The sequence below is a fragment of the Triticum dicoccoides genome, chromosome 2B, assembly GCF_002162155.2.
Source record: "Triticum dicoccoides isolate Atlit2015 ecotype Zavitan chromosome 2B, WEW_v2.0, whole genome shotgun sequence".
In the NCBI taxonomy this organism is placed as follows: domain Eukaryota; kingdom Viridiplantae; phylum Streptophyta; class Magnoliopsida; order Poales; family Poaceae; genus Triticum; species Triticum dicoccoides.
Window position 1 is genome coordinate 197,169,597 of NC_041383.1, and position 25,792 is coordinate 197,195,388.

The window sequence follows — 25,792 nt, forward strand, 5'->3', positions numbered from 1 at the left end:
CATGGCTGTAGGGTGCCCTCCCTGATGTCGCAGACGGGCTCTTTCCCCTTGGAAGAGCAGATGGGATCTTTCCCCTTGAAAGAGCCAGAGAGGGTGCCCTCCTTGTGGTCGCCATCGATGAGGCCTGACTTGCAAGCTGTTGATCCGAAGCCAGCATCGCAGAACGTGTCCTTCAGAAATGACAAAAAGGGCTCGATGGCGATGTAGGATGGCAAGTTGTTGACAACGAGCCAGAGGAGATCAGCGGCGGGGCCATGCATGAGATCGACGGTGGTTGAACCGAGGGGTTGGGGTGGGTGTCGGTGTCAAAACCGGTGGATCTCGGGTAGGGGGTCCCGAACTGTGCGTCTAGGCGGATGGTAACAGGAGACAAGGGACATGATGTTTTACCCAGGTTCGGGCCCTCTTGATGGAGGTAAAACCCTACGTCCTGCTTGATTAATATTGATGATGTGTATTACAAGAGTGGATCTACCACGAGATCAAGGAGGCTAAACCCTAGAAGCTAGCCTATGGTATGATTGTTGTAATGGTTGTTGTGTCCTACGGACTAAAACCCTCCGGTTTATATAGACACCGGAGAGGGCTAGGGTTACATAGAATCGGTTACAATGGTAGGAGATCTACATATCCGTATCGCCAAGCTTGCCTTCCACGCCAAGGAAAGTCCCATCCGAACACGGGATGGAGTCTTCAATCTTGTATCTTCGTAGTCTTGGAGTCCGACGGACGATGATAGTCCGGCTGTCCGGACACCCCCTAGTCCAGGACTCCCTCAGTAGCCCCTGAACCTGGCTTCAATGACGATGAGTCCGGCGCGCATAATGTTCGGCATTGCAAGGCGGGTTCCTCCTCCGAATAATCCATAGAAGATTGTGAACACCAGGATAGTGTCCGGCTCTGCAAAATAAATTCCACACTCCACCGTAGAGAGAATATTATGTACACAAGTTCAATCTGCTGACGTATCTTGTAGCGTGACGTCACGCCACTACCAAGCCTTTACTTGAATCATTTTTTATTATACCACCTCAGCGCGTCTAGCGAAGCGGTTTCCTTGGCATGTCCTGTCGAAGCAGAGATCGTGTTCCCCTTATTCCGGGATCCTCATCAATACGGACGTGGGTAACCCGACCGCGCCCGTCGCCACGCCCCCTCTATCGAAGGCGAATCCTGAACGGTCACGGAGACGGCTCTTGGTATTCTCCCTCTTTATAATAGGACCAAGGCTTGTTTCTTTTCTTCAATCCTCCATCGAATCTTCTCCTCGCTCCAAGTTTCAACGCCCAGAGCCCCAGATTCGTGTGCTTCGGACCTTCAACAATGTCCGGTTCTGACCTTCAGGGCCGGTGGATGCCCTCCTCCATCACGGAGGAGGACGTGCTAAAGCTGCGAGAGGCCAAGTACCTGTCTTATGAGATTTCGCACAGGCTGCCCGCCGAAGGGCAGGCCATGCCCACCCCCGAGCCCGGCGAGTACGTCGTCTTTGTATCCCACCTCCGTCAGGGTTTAGGCTTCCCGACGGATCCTTTTGTGAGAGGGCTCATGTTCTACTACGGGCTGGATTTCCATGACTTTGCTCTGGAGTCCATCCTCCATATTTCTGCATTTATTGTCGTCTGCGAAGCCTTCCTCCGCGTGACCCCACTTTGGCATGTGGCTAAAGACCTTCAATGTGGAGCCAAAGACGATTGGGGGGCGTCAAGCAGAGTGCGGCGGGGCGGCCATAAGCAGGAGGGCCGATGCCCCATGGCCCGAGGGCTCCTTCCAAGAGGAGCTCGGCTTGTGGCAGCAGGAGTGGTTCTATATCACCGCTCCAAAGGGCAGCAGGCAGAAGCCGCCGCCCATATTCCGCTTGGGACCTCCTCGACGGTTGATGTCGTGGGTCAACCAAGGGCTCAACTAGGGGCCGTCAAAAGACGTGCCCCTATTGCAGGGCCAGATTCGAGACCTCCAGGCGAGGGAGATCGATCTGGTCGTGGTGATGCAGGTTATGCTAATTAGGCGTCTCCTGCCCTGCAAACGCTGTCCTCTCCGGCTATGGGAGTTCAATCTAGAGGGACCACGGATTCTCCAACACTTTATGGATACGACACCCATGGAGATGTACAAGTTATTCTTCGGACCGCAGGCGGCATGTCCGGAATTGACCGAGGATGCCGGCCTAAGCTGCAATCGCCCGGATACTCAAGTAAGTAGCCCAGTGTTCGGACGTACCATTTGTTTGCTTTTCTATAATTCGCATTTTAACCCGTTATCCTGCAACAGGAGTGGATAGCGCAAGCAAAGCTGATACGGTGTCCGGCCCCCCTTCCATGGACCGCACCGGATCCCGTGCTGGTCAGGATGTTGGAGGTTGCGCCTTCAGAAGAAGGCAAAGGGGAAAATAGAGGAGCTACCGCCTCACCCAAGGGGGCGCTTGAAGAAGGGGGGATCGAGAATCCCTCCCTCCAGGGGGAGAAGAGGACCGCCTCCAAAGACCCGGAGGCCAAAGCCCCTAAGCGGGGGAAGAAATCTTCACCAGAGGGTCCTGCGTCCGGGGAGGTCCCAGCCGCACAGTCTTCTCTAAAGAATCAGCCCTCCAGCGAGCCGTGAGTAGAAAAAAAGGGGGAGTTCATTAATGAGAAACATCCCTATTTGTGCTTCTGAGGATAACCAAAATTTTTACCTTGTAGTTCGGATCTGCGACCTTCTTAGATGAGCTCGTCTTAGGGGGATCTTCGTCCAGAGATGATGGAGAGTGAGACGCCTCCGTCTGCTGCACCGTCGAATAGGGCGGACGAGCCTGAAGTGTCGTCACGGAGGGTATCCCTGAGCCCGGCAGAGCCGAAAAGTTCGGCGCTGATTAGTGTTCGGCTGGGGGAGCTGAAGGATCTGCTTGAGAGGGCGTCCATCTCAGAAGATCACCGTGCATTGATGAGTGCGGTGATTGGAAGGATTTCATCCGCCGAAAGCGGATTGCATAATGCCGTTAGGAGTTTACTGGCGGGGTTTGTGGTACGTAAAAACGACGCACCTTTTTGACAGTTTTGCACATGAAAGTGCGCCCTGTATAGATAGTAACCCCTGAGACTCGGTAGGTTGTTGAAAGCGACAACATGCTGAGGATCAAAATCACAGGTATTGAGTGTCGCCTTTCCTATGCAGGTGGCGGATAGTCCGGGGGCTAGCCGGACTGATGGAGTTGCTGAATTAATGCGGCAACTCGATGTTGTGGATGCGGACATCGTGCTAGTCAACAAGCGACTTGACGAGTCACAAGGTAAATTGTGTCTCCGCAGTCACCTATTAAGGGAGCAAAAGCCCACCTCTTACAATATTTATGCTTGACGCAGATGGTGCTGCTGCTGTGGAGAGCCTTCGGGCAGAACTTGCTCAAGCCAAGGAGCAAGCCAGAAGGAGTGATGCGGCTGCCTCGAGGGCGGCCGTGGAGTTATAAGCCGAAAGGGCTGCACACTGCTAAAGCAGGGAAGAGATGGCCGAATTGGCCGTTAAATTGAAGGATGCTACCAACCGCAATGAGGCTCTTGAAAAGGAGCGCCTATCGGAGAGAGAAGACCTGGGGAAGGCCACCGCCGAAGCCAAGGATGCCCGTTCTGCAATGCGGGCTATAAAGGAGGAGCTGCGTCAGGCCGGAGACATTGTGGAGGGCAAGCCTTTTCTGCTACGCCGCAGGTTTACGGATCCAAAGTGTGCCCATCTTGGCCAGCTGTGGGGTCCGGAGGATCCATATATGGACTTAGCGGTGAGTGCGGCGGATGCCGTTGTGCACTTCCGAAGTCAGAAGGATCACAAGACGGAAGAGCTATTTTGGTCTCAATTCCATAGTCCGGATCGTTCACTTCCACTGACCGATCGGTTGGCCGAATGGGATGAGCTGAATAGGTTGTCCGGACTTGCCATGACGGATATTGTGACTCATGTCTGGCCGGAGAGGCCCAAGCTGACGAGCTATTTTGGCTTATTGCAGCAGTTTCTTGGGGCGGTGCCGCATATCAAGTTGATGAAGCGGTCGGCCTGCATAGAGGGTGCGCGGATGGCCCTCGCCCGTGTGAAGACACATTGGACAGAGATGGACGCCACCGCTGTTGCGACCCAGGGTTTGGACGAGAGCCGGTTACCCGCCGAGCACTATTTTGGGGAAGTTATGCGTGGTGCTCGTGTAATAGAGTCGCAGTGCTCGAAAAATGTCATGTTCAAATGAACGTTTTATTTTGTAAAACAATGGTTATGATGTAATTGCTTTTTATACTTGTGCGTTCAAGTATTGGAATATCTCCTATGCAGCCGTTTATGTATACGTGTGTATAACCTGAAAGATGGCAGTCTTCGGCTTCAGCCCCCACGCACAAGGTGCGGGGGTGTTCGCAAAAAATAGCGCATTTTCACACTTAATCCGACGTCTCGGTCCTATTAAGGAGGTGGTAGCGTAGCAAACGAGGCAACCAGACTATGATGCTTTATCACTTTCACTTAGCCATTAGAGTTCGAGGGTGGGACTACGATATATCCCCTGGGGGCACCGCGCTCTCCGAATTCGGGGCGTGTGTGTGCCTGACCGGGAAACGGTCCTTCGTCAAAGCGGAGGAATTCTAAACATTCCGGTGGTCGATCGAGTGGTTGACCAGTCTCTCGTTGTATCATGACAGTCAGTTTTCGGCTTTCTCTACTGAGGTGCTCACCCAGCCGAACTGGGGCACAATCGCAGTAGTTCTCCTGGTGCCGCATTAGCCGATGATACGGAACGTAAGGCAGCAAAACACAGGAGCCGGGCAAACCCAACATTTGACCAAAGACATGATTCAGAGCTGATGCATATAAGGCCTAACTCGAGACGCCGAACACTCCCTAAGGTGTTCGGTCTTTATAATAATGGGCAGAACAATGCCCTAAACCCCTAGTGTCCAGGTACGGGCGAGGTCTTCTAACACGGCCGATGCCAAAACGTCAGTCTCCACTCTGGTTATAATGAAAAGCCAGGGGAGTATAGCAACAAGAGACAGTAAAAAAGGTTTACGCAGGGTCTTAATCTGAAAAGAATCCTTGCGACGGGTCCCTACTGCACGTCTGCTCCTGTGTCTCCGTTGTGCCATTATCCTGGACGGGTATACACGTTGTTCATCTGTAAAAAGAGAGAAACTTAGTTTGAAAGGAAATCATGCGAAAAAGTGCATGAAAAATATTAATAAATGAATAAAGCGGAGTCTATATTAGCTCATTATTGCTTATACGCACAGCCCCTTGTGAAGGGGTGTGCGGCTAGGGAGCCCCTAGCTTATTTATGCCGGACTCGTCTAGCCGTGTCCGGGGTCTTTGAATGACCCTCTTAATGAAATGATGCCACGTGGACTGGGCATTTTAAGTGTAAGAGGCGCGTAATGTGGTATGGCGTTAAAGCGGACAAAAGCTTCACGTCCCAATAGTGCTTGATGGCTACTTTTGAATGGGGCAACATGAAAGATTAGTTTTTCGCGTCGGAAGTTGTTCGGTGACCCGAACACAACTTCTAGTAATAGGGAGCCTGTGCACTTGGCGTAAGGGCCTGGCGTCACTCCTTTAAAGGAAGTGCGGCTATGTCGAATTGTAGTAAGGTTTGTCCCCAACTTGCGGATTGTGTTCGGATATAGCAGGTCTAAATCGCTGCCGCCGTCCATCAGGACTTATGTAAATTGTAGTCCGTCGATTATAGGATCCAATATCAGAGCAGTCCATCCTGCATTTCGAACACTTCTGGAATAATCCAGGTGCTCAAAAGTGATTGGTTTTGACATCCAATCTCGAGGTTCCGCTGGGGTGGACCGTGCGAGACCCATCTTAGCGGGTGCCGCATTGTTTTTCCGTATTATCACATGAAGTGAGTTTACTGCTTTGACTTCTTGTGGGAAAGTCTTTTGTTTTCCGGTGCCCTGCTGGTGGGGTTCGTCGTCGTCCTCGCTTGGTGCGTCGAGCCCCTTGTGTTCGGCGTTGAGTCAGCCGGACTATTTGAAAACCCAACAATCTCGGTGGGTGTGGTTTGCAGGCCTTCCGGAGGTACTGTGGATTTGACATATCCGATCCAAAATTTTGTTTAAGTTGGATAGCTCATCACTGTTGTCCTTAAGAGGCAGTGTTTTGTTGTTTGGCCGCGAGCTTTTGAATCCGGCGTTGACCGCCGTGTTCTTTGGGCCTTTCTCTTTATTCCGGCGCTGATCTTTTCTTTGCCGTGATTTTCCGTTTCCATCTCTGATCTCGGATGTACTTGGGTCGCTCGTGCTGCATCTTGCTAGCCAGCTGTCTTCCCCCGCGCAAAAGCGGGTCATGAGGCTTGTTAGCGCGGACATTGTCCTCGGCTTCTCTTGGCCGAGGTGTCTGGCGAGCCATTCGTCTCGGACGTTGTGTTTGAAAGCTGCTAAGGCTTCGGCGTCCGGACAATCGACTATTTGGTTCTTTTTAGTAAGGAACCTGTTCCAAAATTTGCATGCTGACTCTCCGGGCTGTTGAGTTATATGACTTAGATTGTCTACATCCGGAGGGCGGACATAAGTCCCTTGAAAATTTGCTCTAAACGCGTCCTCAAGCTCTTCCCAACTTCCAACAGTGTTTTCTGGGAGGCTTTTGAGCCAATGCCGAGCTGGCCCTTTGAGCTTGAGGGGTAGATATTTTATGGCGTGGAGGTCGTCTCCTCTAGCCATGTGTATGTGTAGTATGTAGTCCTCTATCCAGACTCCTGGGTCTGTTGTTCCGTCGTAAGCGTCTATGTTTATAGGTTTAAACCCTGCTGGGAATTCATGATCCAGCACCTCATTGGTGAAACATAGTGGGTGTGCGGCGCCTCTGTATTTGGGTGTACCGCTGTCTTCAAACGCTTGACGTGTTGTGTTGCTTCCTGGGGCCCTCTTTTTGGCCCGTAAATGGATCTGGGTGGGTCATCTGTTTTCCCAGGATCATGGGCCGGCTGGTGTGCGGCGCCGCTTATAGTTTTTGGCCTATCATCTAGCCGTCTATCCGGCTAGGCGGCCTCTTTGTTTTTGACTGTGGGGGCTCTATGGCTTCCTCATCGAATTCTGGCAGCAGCTTGCGCTTCGGGTAGCTCTTTGATTGATGGCCATTGCCATATTTTTCTGCGGTTTTGAGCTCTTTGCTCCACCTCATTCTGAGTATGTCTTCCGCTGTTTTGAGCTTCCATTTTTCCTTCTTCAGACTTCTTGCAGTGGCGACGAGTCTTTTGCGAAGGCTCTTATCCTCCGGCGGTGTGTCCGGCGTGAGGTCGTCTGGACTGTTGGTTTCGCCGGGCATGGATTGATTATCCGATTCGTCTTGTTCGGACGGTTGCTTAGCTGCATGTTCGTCATCCACTGGTTTGCCCTGCTCTATTGCTGGGTCATTAGGAGCGCTGTTGTTGTCGAGGCGGGACTTAGGGCGGCGTCTGCATCGCCGTTTTGGTTGTTTATCGGCGGGATTATCCTTTGCCGCGCCCCGTTGGTCCTCGTTATCGCTTCCTTTCGGGGTATCCACCATATATACATCATGGGTTGCGGTGGTCCTCCAGTGCTCTGTGAGCACTAGTTCTTGATCGTCTCCGGCATCATCGTCCATACTGTCGATGTATTCGGAGTCGTAGTCTAGCATGTCGGTTAGATCGACGACAGTGGCTACAAAGTGGGTGGTGGGTGGGCTTTGAATTTCTTCGTTGTCCGCATCCCAACCATCCTGGCCATAATCCGGCCAGGGCTCTCCGGATAGCGAGAGATGCTTTAGCGAATTTAGGATGTCGCCAAAGGGAGAGTGCTAAAAGATGTCCGCAGCGGTGAACTCCACGATCGGCGCCCAATCGGATTCGATTGGCAGGGGTGTAGGAGGTTCGGAGTCCGGCAGGGAGTCCGGCACCTCGGAGTCACGAGCTTTATAGGGGACAAGGTCAGTGTTCGGCTCCATCGCCACGGATGTTGCGGCTCCCGAGGCGGTGTCCAGCCACTCATCCTCGATCTGCGCGATCGGCTCCGAACTATGGGTCGGAGCGGTTTCATGTGCGGCCTCCAAGGCACTGTTCGGCAGCAGAGCTAGATCGTGCCCATCGCGACAGTGCGGCACGCTCGGCTTCGGATCGGATACATCGAAGATCAAGTCTCTGTGGATGTCCGCCGTGAAGTTTAGGCTTCCAAATCTGACCTGACGGCCAGGGGCGTAGCTTTCGATCTGCTCCAGATGGCCAAGTGAATTATCCCGCAGTGCGAAGCCGCCGAATTCGAAGATCTGTCCGGGGAGAAAAGTCTCACCCTGGACGGCGTTGTTGTTGATTGAAGAAGCCATCGAGCCTATCGGCGACGACACAGAGGAACTCTCAATGAAAGCACCAATGTCGGTGTCAAAACCGACGGATCTCGGGTAGGGGGTCCCAAACTGTGCGTCTAGGCGGATGGTAACAGGAGACAAGGGACACGATGTTTTACCCAGGTTCGGGCCCTCTTGATGGAGGTAAAACCCTACGTCCTGCTTGATTAATATTGATGATGTGTATTACAAGAGTGGATCTACCACGAGATCAAGGAGGCTAAACCCTAGAAGCTAGCCTATGGTATGATTGTTGTAATGGTTGTTGTGTCCTACGGACTAAAACCCTCCGGTTTATATAGACACCGGAGAGGGCTAGGGTTACGCAGAGTCGGTTACAATGGTAGGAGATCTACATATCCGTATCGCCAAGCTTGCCTTCCACGCCAAGGAAAGTCCCATCCGGACACGGGACGGAGTCTTCAATCTTGTATCTTCGTAGTCTTGGAGTCCGGCGGACGATGATAGTCCGGCTGTCCGGACACCCCCTAGTCCAGGACTCCCTCAGTGGGCCACTTAACCTGTGACATAGCCCGCCTCAGGCTGTCCCTGTCCATGACCTCGATGTCATAGCCGACGGAAGATACATGTCCGCATACTCTAGCCCGCTGCTTGAGTTCCCGCCGCCAGTAATGGTCGCCAGCTTCATTGGCGACATCGGGCGAAGAGACCGCGATACGCCTCTTTTGGGCCAATCGCTCCTCGAGCTCCACGGGAAGCGTAGCCGGTCTTAGGTTGCAACGCTCTAGAGTGGGGGATGGGGATCTAGGGGAAAAGGGGCGTGTGGCAGGCGTCATCTAAGAAACTCAGGGCAACCTTGGTATGGAGACCGGTGGGTAAGCTACACGGGCAAACCGGCAGATGTTGACAATGAAGGTCTCGCGATGACGGCGGCGGGGACCTTGCTAGGGTTTCGTGCAAGGGAGGGTGTGTGTGTGTGCGCGCGTGCCCGAGGAGGTTTTGGCGTGTGTGTGTGTGTGGAGGGGGGGTGTTTGAGGAAATGATGGGGGTACTGAAATTTTTACAACGCGGGAGTCAAACACGGGAGTGAAATGCCGGGGCTAATTAAAATTTCGATGATGGTGCATCCAACATGGTCCGGAGATAACAGCCGTGTTTTATGAAACAGAAAAACCCTCGAGGCGGGCAGATATTTTCTAGGGGCTGGCGGGATTGGGAACAAGAAACATCGCACACGGTCCAGAGATAATAACCGTGTGTTATGAAACACAAAAACCCTTCTCGAGGCGGGCAGATATTTTCTAGGGATGCAGTGGGATTGGGAAGAAGAAACATCGCACACGGTCCGGAGATAACAACCATCACTACAAAAAAAGACACATCCATGACATTTTGGGCTAAACGAATTTTTTCTGTCATACATATGACACTTCTATGATGATAATTGTGACAAAACCCGGTATCATCATAGATGTGGTGGGCTCCTACTTCTATGAGAAAAAATGATGACAGAAAATGGGCTTTTCGTCCTGGGCGGGCCGGAGACGCAGCTGCATGACATTCTTTGGGCCATCCATGACGGAAAAAACCGCGGTAGAAGCGAGGGGAGGAAAATTTCAGGGAGTTCCCGGTTACGGTGGGAGGTCAGGGGCCAAGCGATGCGCGTTTCTCTCATGCACGTACGCGCGTGTGTGCGAGGCGTTGGCTCTAACTGAACCCGAGCGAGGCGTTGGGCTCTAACTGAACCCGAGCGATTGCATTGCAGGCTACGCATTACTGAACCCGAGCGATCGATCGATGGCTGTTAACTGAACCCGATCGAGCGATTCCTTCGCTACTGCTGCTAACTGAAGCCGATCGATTGGATGAATAGGGAGCGTTGCGGGGGAGGGGGGGTTGGATGAACAGTGAGCGGTGGTGTTGCCTCTGGATGAACAGGACCCCGTGGTGTGGAGGGCTGGATGAACACTAGACGGTGGAGGGGTGCCCGTGGAGGGGTGGTTGAACAGGACCCCGTGGTGTGGAGGGCTGGATGAACAGTAGATGGTGCAGGGTGCCCGTGGAGGGGTGTTTGAATAGTAGCTGGAGGAGTAGCGCGCGGTGGAGGCTGGATGAACAGGAATCCGTGGAGGCTGGAGGAAGTCGACGGTAGCCCGTGGAGGCTGGAGGAGGTCGACGGTGAAGATGAACAGTATCCCGTGGAGTCCCGTTTTGCGGTACGCCACACCCCTCCCAATGAACAAGACTCCCGTTTCGACCGTAGCGCTCCAACACAAGTCCGTTTCGTCCGTTTTGCGGTATGCCACACCCCTCCCGATCAACAGGACCCCCGTTTCGACCGTCGGAGGTCCGTTTCCTCCGTTTTGCGGTGCGCTAGACATCTCCCGATGAACAGGACCCCCGTTTCGACCGTAGGAGGTCCATTTCCTCCATTTTGTGGTATGCCAAACCCCTGCCAATCAACAGGACCCCGTTCCGAACGTAGGAGGTCCGTTTCCTCCGTTGTGCGGTACGCCAGGCCTCGTTTCCATCGCTTGTTCCGTCCAAGCCCTCCCGATGAACACGACCATGCATTCCGTTCAGACCCAGCCGGTTGGCTCCCACGCGTTCCATTGCCTCCCGACGAACACGACGCATTTCGTTGCCTCCCCATGAACACGAGCATTTCGTTGCCTCCCCATTAACACGACGCATTCCGTTGCCTCCCCATGAACACAACGACGACGCTGTTTCTCCGTTCCCACCCAGCCATGTACACGAGCCCTGGCCGTACGTATGCGCGAGTAGGCGTTCGAGACCCCGCCCGTATGTACGTATGTGGCCGTATTTTCTTTCTTGCACCCTGGCCGTTGTACGTACGTGTACATGATACGTGCGCGCCTCTACTACGACAAGTGCGCGCCTCTACTACGACACGTGCGCGCCTCTACATCGACCAGTATGTACGTACACGTTCGCGGCCAGAATGACAACGCTACGTACGCTTCGACCAGGTGGGTCCCGACTGTCAGGCAATTCCTTGTGTGCGAAGATGTAGCTGGTGGGTCCCAGCAGTCAGGGGGGCGAATCGGCTTTTTTTGCCCGGACGCACTTCCTTGCGTGCGAAGATGTAGCTGGTGGGTCCCAATAGTCAGGGGGCGAATCATTTTTTTGCCCGTAATATGGACGCACTTCCTTGCGTGCGAAGATGTAGCTGGTAGGTCCCAGCAGTCAGGGGGGAAACGTTTTTTTCGCGGAATAATGTGGCCCGTCCGATGGGTCCCTGCTGTCAGGTGGAGAAATCATTATTTTCCGCATAATAAGGAGGCACTTCCTTGCGGCTTCCATGGACCCAGCTGTCAACCTCTCCACGTACAGTACTCTTCCAATGGAATTCAGTTGTTGACCACATTGACCACGCCGCGCCGAGAGCACCACGGCGGTGGACGATGGCGAGGCCTAGGAAGGGGACGACGCGGAGCCCGGGAAGACGCAGCAGTGGATGCCCATGCAAAGAGGAGCCCTCACCGTATGTATGCGCGAGTAGGCGTTCGAGACCCCGCCCGTATGTACACATACGTGGCCGTATTTTCTTTCTTGCACCCTGCCTACTGTACGTACGTGTACATGCTACGTGCATGCCTCTACTACGACACGTGCGTGCCTCTACATCCACCAGTATATATGTACGTACATGTTCGCGACCAGAATGACAACGCTATGTACGCTTTGACCAGGTGGGTCCCGACTGTCAGGCACTTCCTTGCGTGCGAAGATGTAGCTGCTGGGTCCCAGCAGTCCGGGAGGCGAATCATTTTGTTTTTTTGCCCCGACGCACTTCCTTGCGTCCGAAGGTGTAGCTGCTGGGTCCCAGTAGTCAGGGGGCGAATCGTTTTTTTTGCCCGGACGCACTTCCTTGCGTGCGAAGGTGTAGCTGGTGGGTCCCAGCTGTCGGGAGGCGAATCTTTTTTTTTCGGACGCACTTCCTTGCATGCGAAGATGTAGGTGGTGGGTCCCAGCAGTCAGGGGGGGGGCGAATCATTTTTTCCCGGACGCACTTCCTTGCGTGCAAAGATGTAGCTCGTGGGTCCCAGCAGTCAGGGGGCGAATCATTTTTTTCGCGAAATACGGTGGCCCGTTCGGTGGGTCCCCGCTGTCAGGTGGAGGAATAATTATTTTGCGCATAATAAGGAGGCACTTCCTTGCGGCTGCCGTGGACCCAATTGTCAGCCTCTCCATGTACAGTCCACGTCCGATGGAAGTCGTTCCTTGACCACGTTGACCACGCCGCACCGAGAGCACCACGGCGGTGGACGACGGCGAGGCCTAGGAAGGGGACGACGCGGAGCCGTGGAAGACGCGACAGTGGATGCACACGCGGAGAGGAGTACGAGGGTTCACTGGTTCGGCTGCGCTGCCATTGCTGCAGAATAACAGGGCGTGTGGGTGAGTGGAGGGATGGCCTGGCCAGCTGTGGGAGTAGTAGGTGGTGGTGAGGCCTCCGCAGCAGCACAGCCGGCCTCGGGAGGCAGGAGCAGGCGACACGACCGACGCTGCTTTGGGCGGCTGGAGCAAGAAGACTAGAGGTTGAAGAAGCATGACGGCCATTTGATGGACATCATACGGTCACTCCAGCTAGAATCGTTTATATTGACTAAGTTGAGAAAACCCTTAGTACGTCAACTTAGTAGGCCCACAGGTCAGCTTCCTAAATGGTGCGCCCCAGATATCAGGGGGAGGAATCTTTTTTGGGCGGGTGAAGCTAGAATATCCAAGATTGAAGAATAAGCATGGCATCCGTTGGATGGACATCCAACGGCCACTGCTGCTAGAACCGTGTGTTGACTATAAGTTGACAAAGCCTCGCATACGCGTCAACTCTGTTTTTTAGGGGACGCGTTAACTTAGTAAGGCCAGAAGTGTGTGGCAGAGAACTTATAGCCCATTTGAGATTTGTAAGAATGTGTAGCCCATTTTTGAACTTATAGCCCATCTGAATTTACTACAGCCCATTTACAGTTTGTTAAAAGTACAGCCCATTTCAACCAACCGTTCAAAACAGAATTCAATAAAATTTCCCACATTTTGATGGGATCCGAAATATTTTTATTCGGAATTTCTAGTCAGATTAAATACAATTTCAATATAAATTTATATTATGCAAAAATCCAACGAAACATTGCGCTCGCAACAATTAATGAAATTAAAATTTTCAATATCCAAAAATAATATTGTATAAAGTAATCACATGTTTGGTCCATTTTTTATAGTTACTGCCTAGTTTTTATAATTACATCCCATTTATTATTTCTTAAAGCCCATTTTCTTGTTAAGCCTAATGCATACCTCCTAGGAAAGATTTGTAGCCCAGCGGGGCGGAGAATAACAACTGGACCTTGCCTGGGTATTCCTAAAAAAAGTATAGCTAGGCTAGCCATTTTCAGCTTGAAAAAAATTAATATCTGGGCTGGATATCTGGCCTGGGCTAGACGGGCCACACCCTACCCAGTTAATACCTGCAGCGATGTTTTCGTTGTTGCTCAGAGGAGAAAAATTAATATGTGGGCTAAAGATCAAAAAACTCTGCAGTGCTCACACCTCAAAAACACAAATACTGCTCGAGCTACTTGGTCCCAGCTGTCGGCCGCTTCTTGTGCAATTCTCTCGTTTATTGACTACTCCCTCCTTTCCGGTTTATAGTGCTCAATTCAAAAATCTCACCAATCAAGGTAGATGGCGAGTGGTGGAATACTTTTTTTAGTTTTGCAAAAGCACCTAATTAATGCTCTTGTTATCCTCAAAAAATTATGTTTATCAATGAATTAATTGCAATGCATGCATTCATAAAGTACATGCATTGGTCAATTTTCTCTTAATACTTGCATGCAATGATTTAATGCACCTTGGAATCTGAACATGTGATGGAAAACAACCAAATTCAGCCTTATAAAATGGAAAAACTAAAATTTTGAGATAAGCCCTATAAACCGGAAAGGAGGGAGTACATAGGTTGACAATGGTGTGGGACCGTGATGTCAGGAAACCAGGAGGAAGCAAAATAAATTATAGTTATATATATATATATATAATAAGGAGGCACTTGCGTACGTGAGGCTATGGACCTGGTGGGTCCCATTGTCACCCTCTCCAAGTAAAGTCATCTCCTCGCCCGCGCGCGCTTTCCGCCTGAAACAGTCATTGCCGCCCGCCCCGCTTCCCGGTGCAGGCGATTGCTCCGCCTTCAAACGACACAAGTGTCGTCCGTTCGTCCATCTGCCGCCCACATTAATGATACGTGGTTGCCGAGGCGGCTAGTTCGGCGCCACAACTCCGTCCCTCTGCCCGCCCACCATTGCTATATAAACTGCTACGCCGGCCATAGCCGCAGTCATCCGCATCCGCTCCCTTTCTGATGTCCACACCACTACTTCCCACCATGGCTTCCTCGCGCTCCAGCGCTCTTCGGGACGGGCGGACGACGGACCACAAGGAGATGGCAACCATTGCTGCCGACCGACTGGCCGGCAGGCAGCGGGAGGACGACGACGTCCCAATGGAGAACATGGTAGTCGATGATCCGGCGCCAACCCCCTCCTCCGCGCGCATCCTCGCCGGTGCATTGCACCATGACCATCGGCGAGGCCCGTTCCCAATATATGGACAGGGTGAGGCAGATGCGTGAGGAGCGGTTCCGGGAGGCGCAGGCCGACGCCGCCTACAACCACCATCTCCTCCAGGAGCACCTGCAGGCGGAGGAGGAGATCACCGCGGAGCGGGCGGAGTAGGAGGCGCTGCTCAACTCGTACCGCTCTGCCCACAAGGCCCGCCTCGAGCGCTGGTGGTACCGCATGCGGGTGGCGGAGGCTGCGGCCGCCTACAAAGAGGCTAGCAAAGAGGGCGATGAAGCGGGCGAGGCGCTGTTTGGCGAGATTGAGGACGAGGCAGAGGACAATGCCGGCTCCGACGAGTCCCCGCTGCGCTGGCGTCGATGAGGCCCTGCTCTGCCGAGGCCCCGCGGCGCCAGCAACGAGGTAAAGGACACGGCCGGCTCGTCGAGGCCCCGCCCCGCCAACAACGAGGCAGAGGACATCGCCGGCTCAGCCAAGGCCCCATCCTGCCGGCAACGTGGGGGAGGATTTCCACCGCTCCGCTGAGGCGCCGCCCGCCCGCAACGAGACAGAGGACATCGCCGGTTCTGCCAAGGCCCCGCCCCGCTGCCAACGAGGCCGCGACACACAAAAAACAAGGAAGAGTAGAACACGGTAGGTCACCACCGCTCAGGTCCAAGTAAGGCCACCGCTGCTACCATCCGGTTGAAGCCAAGCTAGGCGGGTTGACCATTGACGGACGGTTAGCTTCTTGGCGGCAACGTGGAGTTGGAGAGCTGCGTTGGAGAAGAACGCTACTTCTAGTTAACTACTGGTGCAGTTGGCTGACTGACACGTGGGCCCAACAGGCCACATGTCAGTTATGCAACTGCACCTGCAGTTAAGTCACTGAAGCTTCTGTTCGGCTCAGCGGGACACAGGTGGGTAGCTGAAAGCACAAGTGCTCCCTAGGTGGTTTTGGTAATTAATGTCAACATATCTCTTGTTGGACTAACACTTTTATCTAGTATGTTTCAGATAAGTTCAACAATGGAGTAACATGGACTAAAGGATGTGGGAACTCCTTCAAGATGCTAAGGACAAAGGATTGGCTCAAGCTTCAAGCTCAAGACTCTTAATTTTACATTTTAGTGATCCAAGATCACATTGAGTCTATAGGAAAAGCCAATACTATCAAGAAGGGATGAGGTGTTTCTTAATGAGTTTCTTGCTCCACAGTGCTTAGTGATATGCTCCAAAACCCTCAACTACTTTCCCACTTCCACACATATGACCTAAACCTAAAGTCAAACTCAGCCCCACTGATTCTTTCTATCCGGCGCCACCGAGTTCAAATGTCATAGCCACTGCCACAAACCCTAGGCAAATCGGTCTCACCGATAGGGATCTCGGTCTCACCGAGATGGGATTGTAATCTCTCTGTGTATGTCCATTACCAAAATCGGTCTCACCAAGTTTGAGCAATCGGTACTACCGAGATTACAATGCAAACTCTCTAGTTAACATATTACCAAAATCGGTCCCACCGAGTTTGAGTAATCGGTCCCACTGAGTTTGCCTGACCAACTCTCTGGTTAGCTAATTACCAAAATCGGTCTCACCAAGTTTGTGTAATCGGTCTTACTGAGATTACGTTATGCCCTAACCCTAACCATATCGGTCCTACCGAGTTGCATGTCGGTCCCATTGAAATCACTAACGGTCACTAGGTTTACTGAATCGGTCCGACCGAGTTTGTTGATTCGGTCCAACCGAGATTGGTAAATTCTGTGTAACGGTTAGATTTTGTGTGGAGGCTATATATACCCCTCCACCTCCTCTTCATTCGTGAAGAGAGCCATCAGAACAAACCTACACTTCCAACTTACCAGTTCTGAGAGAGAACTACCTACTCATGTGTTGAGGGCAAGATATTCCATTCCTACCATATGAATCTTGATCTCTAGCCTTCCCCAAGTTGCCTTCCACTCAAATCTTCTTTCCACCAGATCCAAATCCTATGAGAGAGATTTGAGTGTTGGGGAGACTATCATTTGAAGCACAAGAGCAAGGAGTTCATCACCAACACACCATTTGTTACTTCTTGGAGAGTGGTGTCTCCTAGATTGGCTAGGTGTCACTTGGGAGCCTCCGACAAGATTGTGGAGTTAAACCAAGGAGTTTGTAAGGGCAAGGAGATCTCTTAGTTCGTGAAGATCTACCGCTAGAGAGGCAATCCTTCATGGGCGACGGCCATGGTGGGATAGACAAGGTTGCTTCTTCGTGGACCCTTTGTGGGTGGAGCCCTCCGTGGACTCGCGCAACTGTTACCCTTCATGGGTTGAAGTCTCCATCAATGTGGATGTACGATAGCACCACCTACCGGAACCACGACAAAAACATCCGTGTCTCCAATTGCGTTTGAATCCTCCAAAACCCTTCCCTTTACATTCTTGCAAGTTGCATGCTTTACTTTCCGCTGCTCATATACTCTTTGCATGCTTGCTTGTTATGTATTGTGAATGTTAAACTTGTGCCTAAACTCTACTTAAACTTAAAGAAGTTAAAAACTGCAACTTTGATACTTAATGTCTAATCACCCCCCCTCTAGACACCTCTTCTCAAGGTCCTACAAGTGGTATCAGAGCATTGGTCTCCATTGCCTTGGTTTAATCACCATTGGAGGAAGATGGATGAGTCTACTTTGGGGAGTCTTAGACATAGAGTGCCTATACTTGATGGAGAGTATTTTCATGAGTGGAAAAATGAGATGCTTGTAATTTTCAATCAATATCATTTGAACAAGTACATTGCTAGCCCTTGTGCACCTCATGTTGATCCTATGCATCCTACTCTTGATGAGTCAATTGACATGAATAGGAATCTTAGAACTGTTAATCTTATCACTAGAGGCTTGCCTAGAAACTTAATTAGAAACTTGCCTACTCTTGAGTGTGCCTACACTATATGGAAATTTCTTGAGGAACGCTTTCCAAATTATTCCTTGAAAAATCTAGATGAAATTCTCCATAAGTCTATTGCCTTGAGTAAGATGAATACTAGTGATCCTATGTTTGGTGGTCGTCTATTTGAACTTACAAATCTTATGCGTGCCAAAGGAGATGTTGGAATTATTGGTGATATTATTTCTGAAGCTATAAGAATTCATAAGCAAGATCATTGTCAAACTCACTCTAACGAATTACCCTCTCTAGGACTTGATCCACCACATGATGATGTTGAACATGGATACTATGATGAGGATGATGATGGTGACTTCGATCTTGACGATGCAATGATACATTTTGGTCTTATGGCAAATTGTCGGGGATATATGTCAGGAGGAAAGGAATGGGTTCTTGACAGTGGTTGTACCGATCACATGACTGGAGATAAAGACATGTTTCGTGAGCTTGCTGAAAATGATAGTCCTCGAAAGTATGTCACTTTCGGTGACAACTCAAAGGGTAAGGTGGTTGGCCTCGGTAAGGTGGACATCTCACATGATAGCTCCATTCAGAATGTTATGCTCATTGAATCTCTTGGCTACAACTTACTTTTAGTATCTAGACTTGCTGATTTCGGTTTCAATGTCCTATTTACTGAAGTAGATTGCCAAGTGTTTCGTCGAGACAATCATAAAATGATCTTTACTGGTATACGTAGAGGTGATCTTTACATTATTGATTTCTCTAAAAAGGCTCAACCTAAAACTTGCTTCATTGCTAAATCCTCAAAAGGTTGGTTATGGCATAGACGACTAGGTCACGTTGGCATGAGAAACCTTGACAAGCTTATTAAAGGGAACCATATCCTTGGTGTTAACGATGTCATATTTGATAAGGATAGACTTTGCAGTGCTTGCCAAGCAGGTAAACAGGTTGGAGGAAGGCATCCCATGAAAAACATCGTGACCACAAGGAGGCCACTTGAGCTACTTCACATGGATCTTTTTGGTCCCAACGCTTACAAGAGTCTCGGTGGAAATTCTTTTGGTCCAGTTATAGTTGATGATTTTTCAAGATTTACATGGGTGTTCTTTCTCGATGATAAATTGAAGGTCCAAAAGATCTTCAAAATTTTTGCCAGGAAGGCTCAAATTCAGTTTGAAGTGAAGATCAAGAAGGTTCGCAGCGACAAGGGAACGGAGTTCAAGAACGCAAACGTGGACACCTTTCTTGACGAAGAAGGGATTTCACACGAGTTCTCGGCTACGTACACACCTCAACAAAATGGAGTTGTTGAGAGGAAGAACCGGACGCTCATCGAAATGGCGAGAACGATGCTTGATGAGTACAAGACACCGAAGCACTTTTGGGCAGAAGCAGTTGAGATAGCTTGTCATGCAACAAATCGCTTGTATCTTCACAAGCTACTCGGCAAGACGTCATACGAGCTCCTCACCGATAACAAACCCCAAGTTGGATACTTTCGAGTATTCGGCTCAAAGTGCTACATTCTTGATAAGAATCGTCGTTCTAAATTTGCTCCTAAGTCTCATGAAGGTTTCCTACTAGGTTATGGCTCAAAATCTCACACTTACCATGTCTACAATAATTTCACCCGAAAGGTTGAAGAGATGGTAGATGTGAAGTTTGATGAATCTAACGGCTCGCAAGTAGAGAAATTGCCAATTGATGTAGGAGACAAAGATCCTTCGGAAGCAATCCAAGACTTTTCTATTGGCAAGGTCCATCCAATGGAGGTGAAGGAGAGTACCTCGTCCGTCCAAGTGGAAGCTTCTACTTCACGACAAGGTGAAACAAGAGTTGATACGGAAGCATCCACAAGTGGGACACACCAAGATGAAGAAAACGAGAAAGTGCATCAAGATGAATGTCAACAACCTCCTTCTCCACCACGACAAGAGAACGACAACGCCAACAATGAAGAAGGCCAAGAAGAAGAAGATGATGAAGAAGAAGTTCAACGAAGAACCAAGCAAAAGCTTTCACGAGTTCGAGCAAGAATTGCTAAAGACCATCCCGTCGAGAAAATCTACAATGATATTCAAACTGGGAAAATCGCTCGCTCTAAAACTCATTTAGCTAACTTTTGTGAAAACTATTCTTTCATCTCTAGCATTGAACCTATGAAGGTCGAAGAAGCATTGGAAGATCAGGATTGGATAAATGCTATGCATGCAGAGCTACACAACTTTGAGAGGAAACAAGTTTGGACATTGGTTGAGAAGCCCGACAACAACCACAACATCATCGGTACCAAATGGGTGTTTCTCAACAAGCAAGATGAAGATGGACAAGTAGTTCGCAACAAAGCACGTCTCGTCGCCCAAGGCTACACACTAGTCAAAGGTATGGACTATGGTGAGACTTACGCTTCCGTTGCTAGACTTGAGTCCATTCGCATCTTACTTGCCTATGCTAATCACCATGATATTACCTTGTACCAAATGGACATTAAAAGTGCTTTTCTAAATGGTGAAATAGAGGAGGAAGTTTATGTTAAGCAACCTCCCGGCTTTGTCAATCCTAAGAAACCAAATCATGTTTACAAACTTCACAAAGCCCTTTATGGTCTTAAACAAGCTCCTAGAGCGTGGTATAAATGCTTGACCAAGTTCCTCATTGAAAAAGGCTTTGAAATTGGGAAAATTGATTCCACACTTTTTACTAAAAGGGTTAATGGAGAACTATTTGTGTGCCAAATCAATGTTGATGATATTATATTTGGTTCAACCCCTCATTTTAGTGAAAAGTTTGGGAAGCTAATGTCGGAGAAGTTTGAGATGTCTATGATGAGTGAACTCAAATTCTTTCTTGGTTTGCAAATCAAGCAAACTAAGGAAGGTACCTTTGTCTCTCAAACGAAGTACACCAAGGACCTATTCAAGAAGTTCAATATGCAAGAGTGCAAAGGTATGTCTACACCCATGCCTACTAGTGGACATCTTGACTTGACCAAAGATGGTGAACCGGTTGATCAAAAGGTTTATCGCTCTATGATTGGTTCATTGTTATATATATGTGCTTCACGTCCCGATATCATGCTAAGTGTGTGCATGTGTGCATGATATCAAGCTGCTCCTAAAGAATGTCATCTTAAGGCCGTGAAAAGGATAGTGAGATACTTAATCCATACACCAAATTTTGGCATTTGGTATCCTAAGAGGGCCTCCTTCGGTCTTGTTAGCTACTCCGACTCGGACTATGCCGGAGACAAGGTTGATAGAAATTCCACTTCGGGTACTTGTCAATTTCTTGGTAGATCTCTTGTGTCTTGGTCCTCCAAGAAACAAAACTCAGTATCCTTATCCACCGCCGAAGCGGAATACATTGCTGCTGGTTCAAGTTGTGCTCAATTACTTTGGATGACCCAAACTCTCAAAGATTATGGGATATATGTGAAACATGTTCCATTTCTTTGTGACAATGCAAGTGCTATCAAAATTGGTCATAATCCCGTACAACATTCTCGAACTAAGCATATTGAAGTTCATCATCATTTCATTCGAGATCATGTTGTTAAGGGTGACATTAATCTTAAGCATGTTCGCACCAAAAAGAAATTAGCGGATATATTCACTAAACCTCTTGATGAGAAAGTGTTTTGCAGGTTGAGAGGAGAATTGAACATCATAGATGCTTCAAACTTGGAGTAGAAACTCCACTGGACACATGCAAGACATGAGCTTATGACTAATCCTTGATATTTCTCTTATGATGAAGATCTTATGTCTTGGATATATTTGCATCTTGCATGTTATATAACCCATGTAGGTACTTGGTTGGATCAAATTCCATGAGATTGTAATCTACTCACATCTTGAGCAATCTCTACATCACCAAGTCTCTACACTATGGTGGTTGAAGACAAGGAAGCACAGAAGCATTCAAACATATCCTTTGACAAATTCTATGTTGAGCTTCATGATTGTCATTTTTGGATACACAAGAGCTCTTCCTTGCAAGAACTAACCCATGTAGGTAGATGGACTCAAATTCCAAATGGTGCTCCCAACTCTTGATGAGCTACATCAACCTTGAGCAACCCACACAAGTTCAACTAGATGGTCAACACCACCAACCAAGGTATGTTACTCCATCTTAGAGAAGCTTTATTCCGAGTCATGAGCTAAAGCAACTCGACAAGATGTGAATACATCAAGATGCTTAAATGAAAAATGGCAACCCCATTTTGAGCTTAAACGATGAGTATGACCTATGATCAAGTGATCTCACTTGACTCCTAAGTCAATATACTCTAACATAGGTGACTTTGTCGCCGACCATCTCTAGATGAAGTTCTCTTGTGTTCTTTTCTGTGTTTTTGCATTTGTCTCATGCATATTTGTTTCCCCTTTCAAAAAAAACTTCATCTAGATTTCTTTATGTTTGCTCTGCATTTCCTGCATCCAATTCATTGCATATCATTCAGTAAATTCCTTGCAAATCTTTGTGAGATCTTACTAGTCTAGTGAGCTGAGGTGACAAGTGTTTTCTCTGTGTTGAACTCGGTTTCACCAATTTGTTGTTTTCAGTCCAACCGAATCCTTTCGGTACAACCAAAGCATACCACTCGGTGCCACCGATTTCACAACAGGAAAAACAGTTTGCCACTTATTTTGTGTTTCTTCTAATCCAGCTCCACTCAATGAATCTTGTCCTCTACAAGCATCACATTTATATAAATGCTTTGTGTTGTGACTTAAGGATCAAACCCTTCTTGGAAATTGATGTCAAAGGGGGAGAGAGAGATCACATCAAAGCTTATCACTTCCAAAAGGGAGAGAGCATTACTTCCACAGGGGGAGAAAGAGATCTCCAGGGGGAGAGAATAATCAAGTAGAAAGTATTTCTCAAGGATCCCAGATGCTTGGTGTTCAAGAGGAGAGATGCCACATGTCTTCTTGAGGGGAAAGACATGTTCATATGTGCTTATTTGCATTAGCTCTGTTCAATTATATCCTTCAGCTCTGATTTTCTGTTCCCTATCTTCTCCCAGTATCCCATGCTAGATTCAGGAGGAGCAAGACATCTAAGGGAAAGAAATCATTTAAATTCATTGCATATCTTTACCCTTGGGGACATGTCTAATCCAATGTGGTACTTAGTACTCACTCTCTACATGTCATCCCAGTCTTGGTATTCTTGTGGTTTCTTCTGTTTGCTCTGGCTAGTAGATGTACCTGTGTTATCTAACCTTGTTTACGCAGGTTCATTCCATCCTAAGCCAACTCAAGACTACAAGGTAAGTATATGCATCACAATCATGTGTATGAGGAATTATTGCTGATGTACATACTATTTGCAAGAAGGACTCATGGGCATGAAGGTATTTTCTTTAATATTCTTTTCTCTAATGCATATGGCCAAGATACATGTAACACATTGCCTACTCTATCATGGTTATGCTCTCACATGCTTCTATATTCCATATTCACATGATTGCATACATGTAGGGGGAGCCTATGCTTGTTACATGTCTTTCCAAAGCTTTACTTGCTATTCTTTATATCTTTATCTAAAGCTTTGATGTATGTTGTCATCAATTACCAAAAAGGGGGAGATTGAAAGCACAAGTGCTCCCTAGGTGGTTTTGGTAACTAATGTCAACATATCTCTTGTTGGACTACCACTTTTATCTAGTATGTTTTAGATAAGTTCAACAATGGAGTGGCATGGACTAAAGGATGTGGGAAATCCTTCAAGATTCTAAGGACAAAGGATTGGCTCAAGCTTCAAGCTCAAGACTCTTCATTTTACATTTTAGTGATCCAAGATCACATTGAGTCTATAGGAAAAGCCAATACTATCAAGAAGGGATGAGGTGTTGCTTAATGAGTTTCTTGCTCCACAGTGCTTAGTGATATGCTCCAAAACCCTCAACTACTTTCCCACTTCCACACATATGGCCTAAAACTAAAGTCAAACTCGGCCCCACCGATTCTTTCTATCCGGCGCCACCGAGTTCAAATGTCATAGCCACTGCCACAAACCCTAGGCAAATCGGTCTCACCGATAGGGATCTCGATCTCATCGAGATGGGATTGTAATCTCTCTGTGTATGTCCATTACCAAAATCGGTCTCACCAAGTTTGAGAAATCGGTACTATCGAGATTACAATGCAAACTCTTTCGTTAAATTATTACCAAAATTAGTCCCACCGAGTTTGAGTAATCGGTCCCACTGAGTTTGCCTGACCAACTCTCTGGTTAGCTAATTACCAAAATCGGTCTCACCGAGTTTGTGTAATCGGTCTTACTGAGATTACGTTATGCCCTAACCCTAACCATATCGGTCCTACCGAGTTGCATGTCGGTCCCACCGAAATCACTAACGGTCACTAGGTTTACTGAATCGGGCCGACCGAGTTTGTTGATTCGCTCCCATCGAGATTGGTAAATTGTGTGTAACGGTTAGATTTTTTGTTGAGGCTATATATGCCCCTCCACCTCCTCTTCATTCGTGAAGAGAGCCATCAGAACAAACCTACACTTCCAACTTACCAGTTCTGAGAGAGAACTACCTACTCATGTGTTGAGCCCAAGATATTCCATTCCTATCATATGAATCTTGATCTCTAGCCTTCCCCAAGTTGCTTTCCACTCAAATCTTCTTTCCACCAGATCCAAATCCTATGAGAGAGAGTTGAGTGTTGGGGAGACTATCATTTGAAGCACAAGAGCAAGGAGTTCATCACCAACTCACCATTTGTTACTTCTTGGAGAGTGGTGTCTCCTAGATTGTCTAGGTGTCACTTGGGAGCCTCCGACAAGATTGTGGAGTTGAACCAAGGAGTTTGTAAGGGCAAGGAGATCGCCTACTTCGTGAAGACCTACCGCTAGTGAGGCAAGTCCTTCGTGGGCGACGGCCATGGTGGGATAGACAAGGTTGCTTCTTCGTGGACCCTTCGTGGGTCGAGCCCTCCATGGACTCGCGCAACCATTACCCTTCGTGGGTTGAAGTCTCCATCAACGTGGATGCACGATAGCACCACCTATCGGAACCACGACAAAAACATCCGTGTCTCCAGTTGCGTTTGAATCCTCCAAAACCCTTCCCTTTACATTCTTGCAAGTTGCATGCTTTACTTTCCGCTACTCATATACTCTTTGCATGCTTGCTTGTTATGTATTGTGAATGTTAAACTTGTGCCTAAACTCCACTTAAACTTAAAGAAGTTAAAAACTGCAACTTTGATACTTAGTGTCTAATCACCCCTGAGGGAGTCCTGGACTAGGGGGTGTCCGGACAGCCGGACTATCATCGTCCGCCGGACTCCAAGACTACGAAGATACAAGAATGAAGACTCCATCCCGTGTCCGGATGGGACTTTCCTTGGCGTGGAAGGCAAGCTTGGCGATACGGATATGTAGATCTCCTACCATTGTAACCGACTCTGTGTAACCCTAGCCCTCTCCGGTGCCTATATAAACCGGAGGGCTTTAGTCCGTAGGACATAACCTCCATTACAACAATCATACCATAGGCTAGCTTCTAGGGTTTAGCCTCCTTGATGTCGTGGTAGATCCACTCTTGTACTACCCATATCATCAATATTAATCAAGCAGGACGTAGGGTTTTACATCCATCAAGAGGGCCCGAACCTGGGTAAAACATCGTGTCCCTTGTCTCCTGTTACCATCCGCCTAGACGCACAGTTCGGGACCCCCTACCTGAGATCCGCCGGTTTTGACACCGACATTGGTGCTTTCATTGAGAGTTCCTCTGTGTCGTCACCGATAGGCTCGATGGCTTCTTCAATCAACAACGCTGTCCAGGGTGAGACTTTTCTCCCCGGACAGATCTTCGTATTCGGCGGCTTCGCACTGCGGGCTAATTCACTTAGCCATCTGGAGCAGATCGAAAGCTACGCCCCTGGCCGTCAGGTCAGGTTCGGGAGCCTAAACTTCACGGCCAACATCCGCGGGGACTTGATCTTTGACGGGCTCGAGCCACAGCCAAGCGTGCCACACTGCTATGATGGGCAT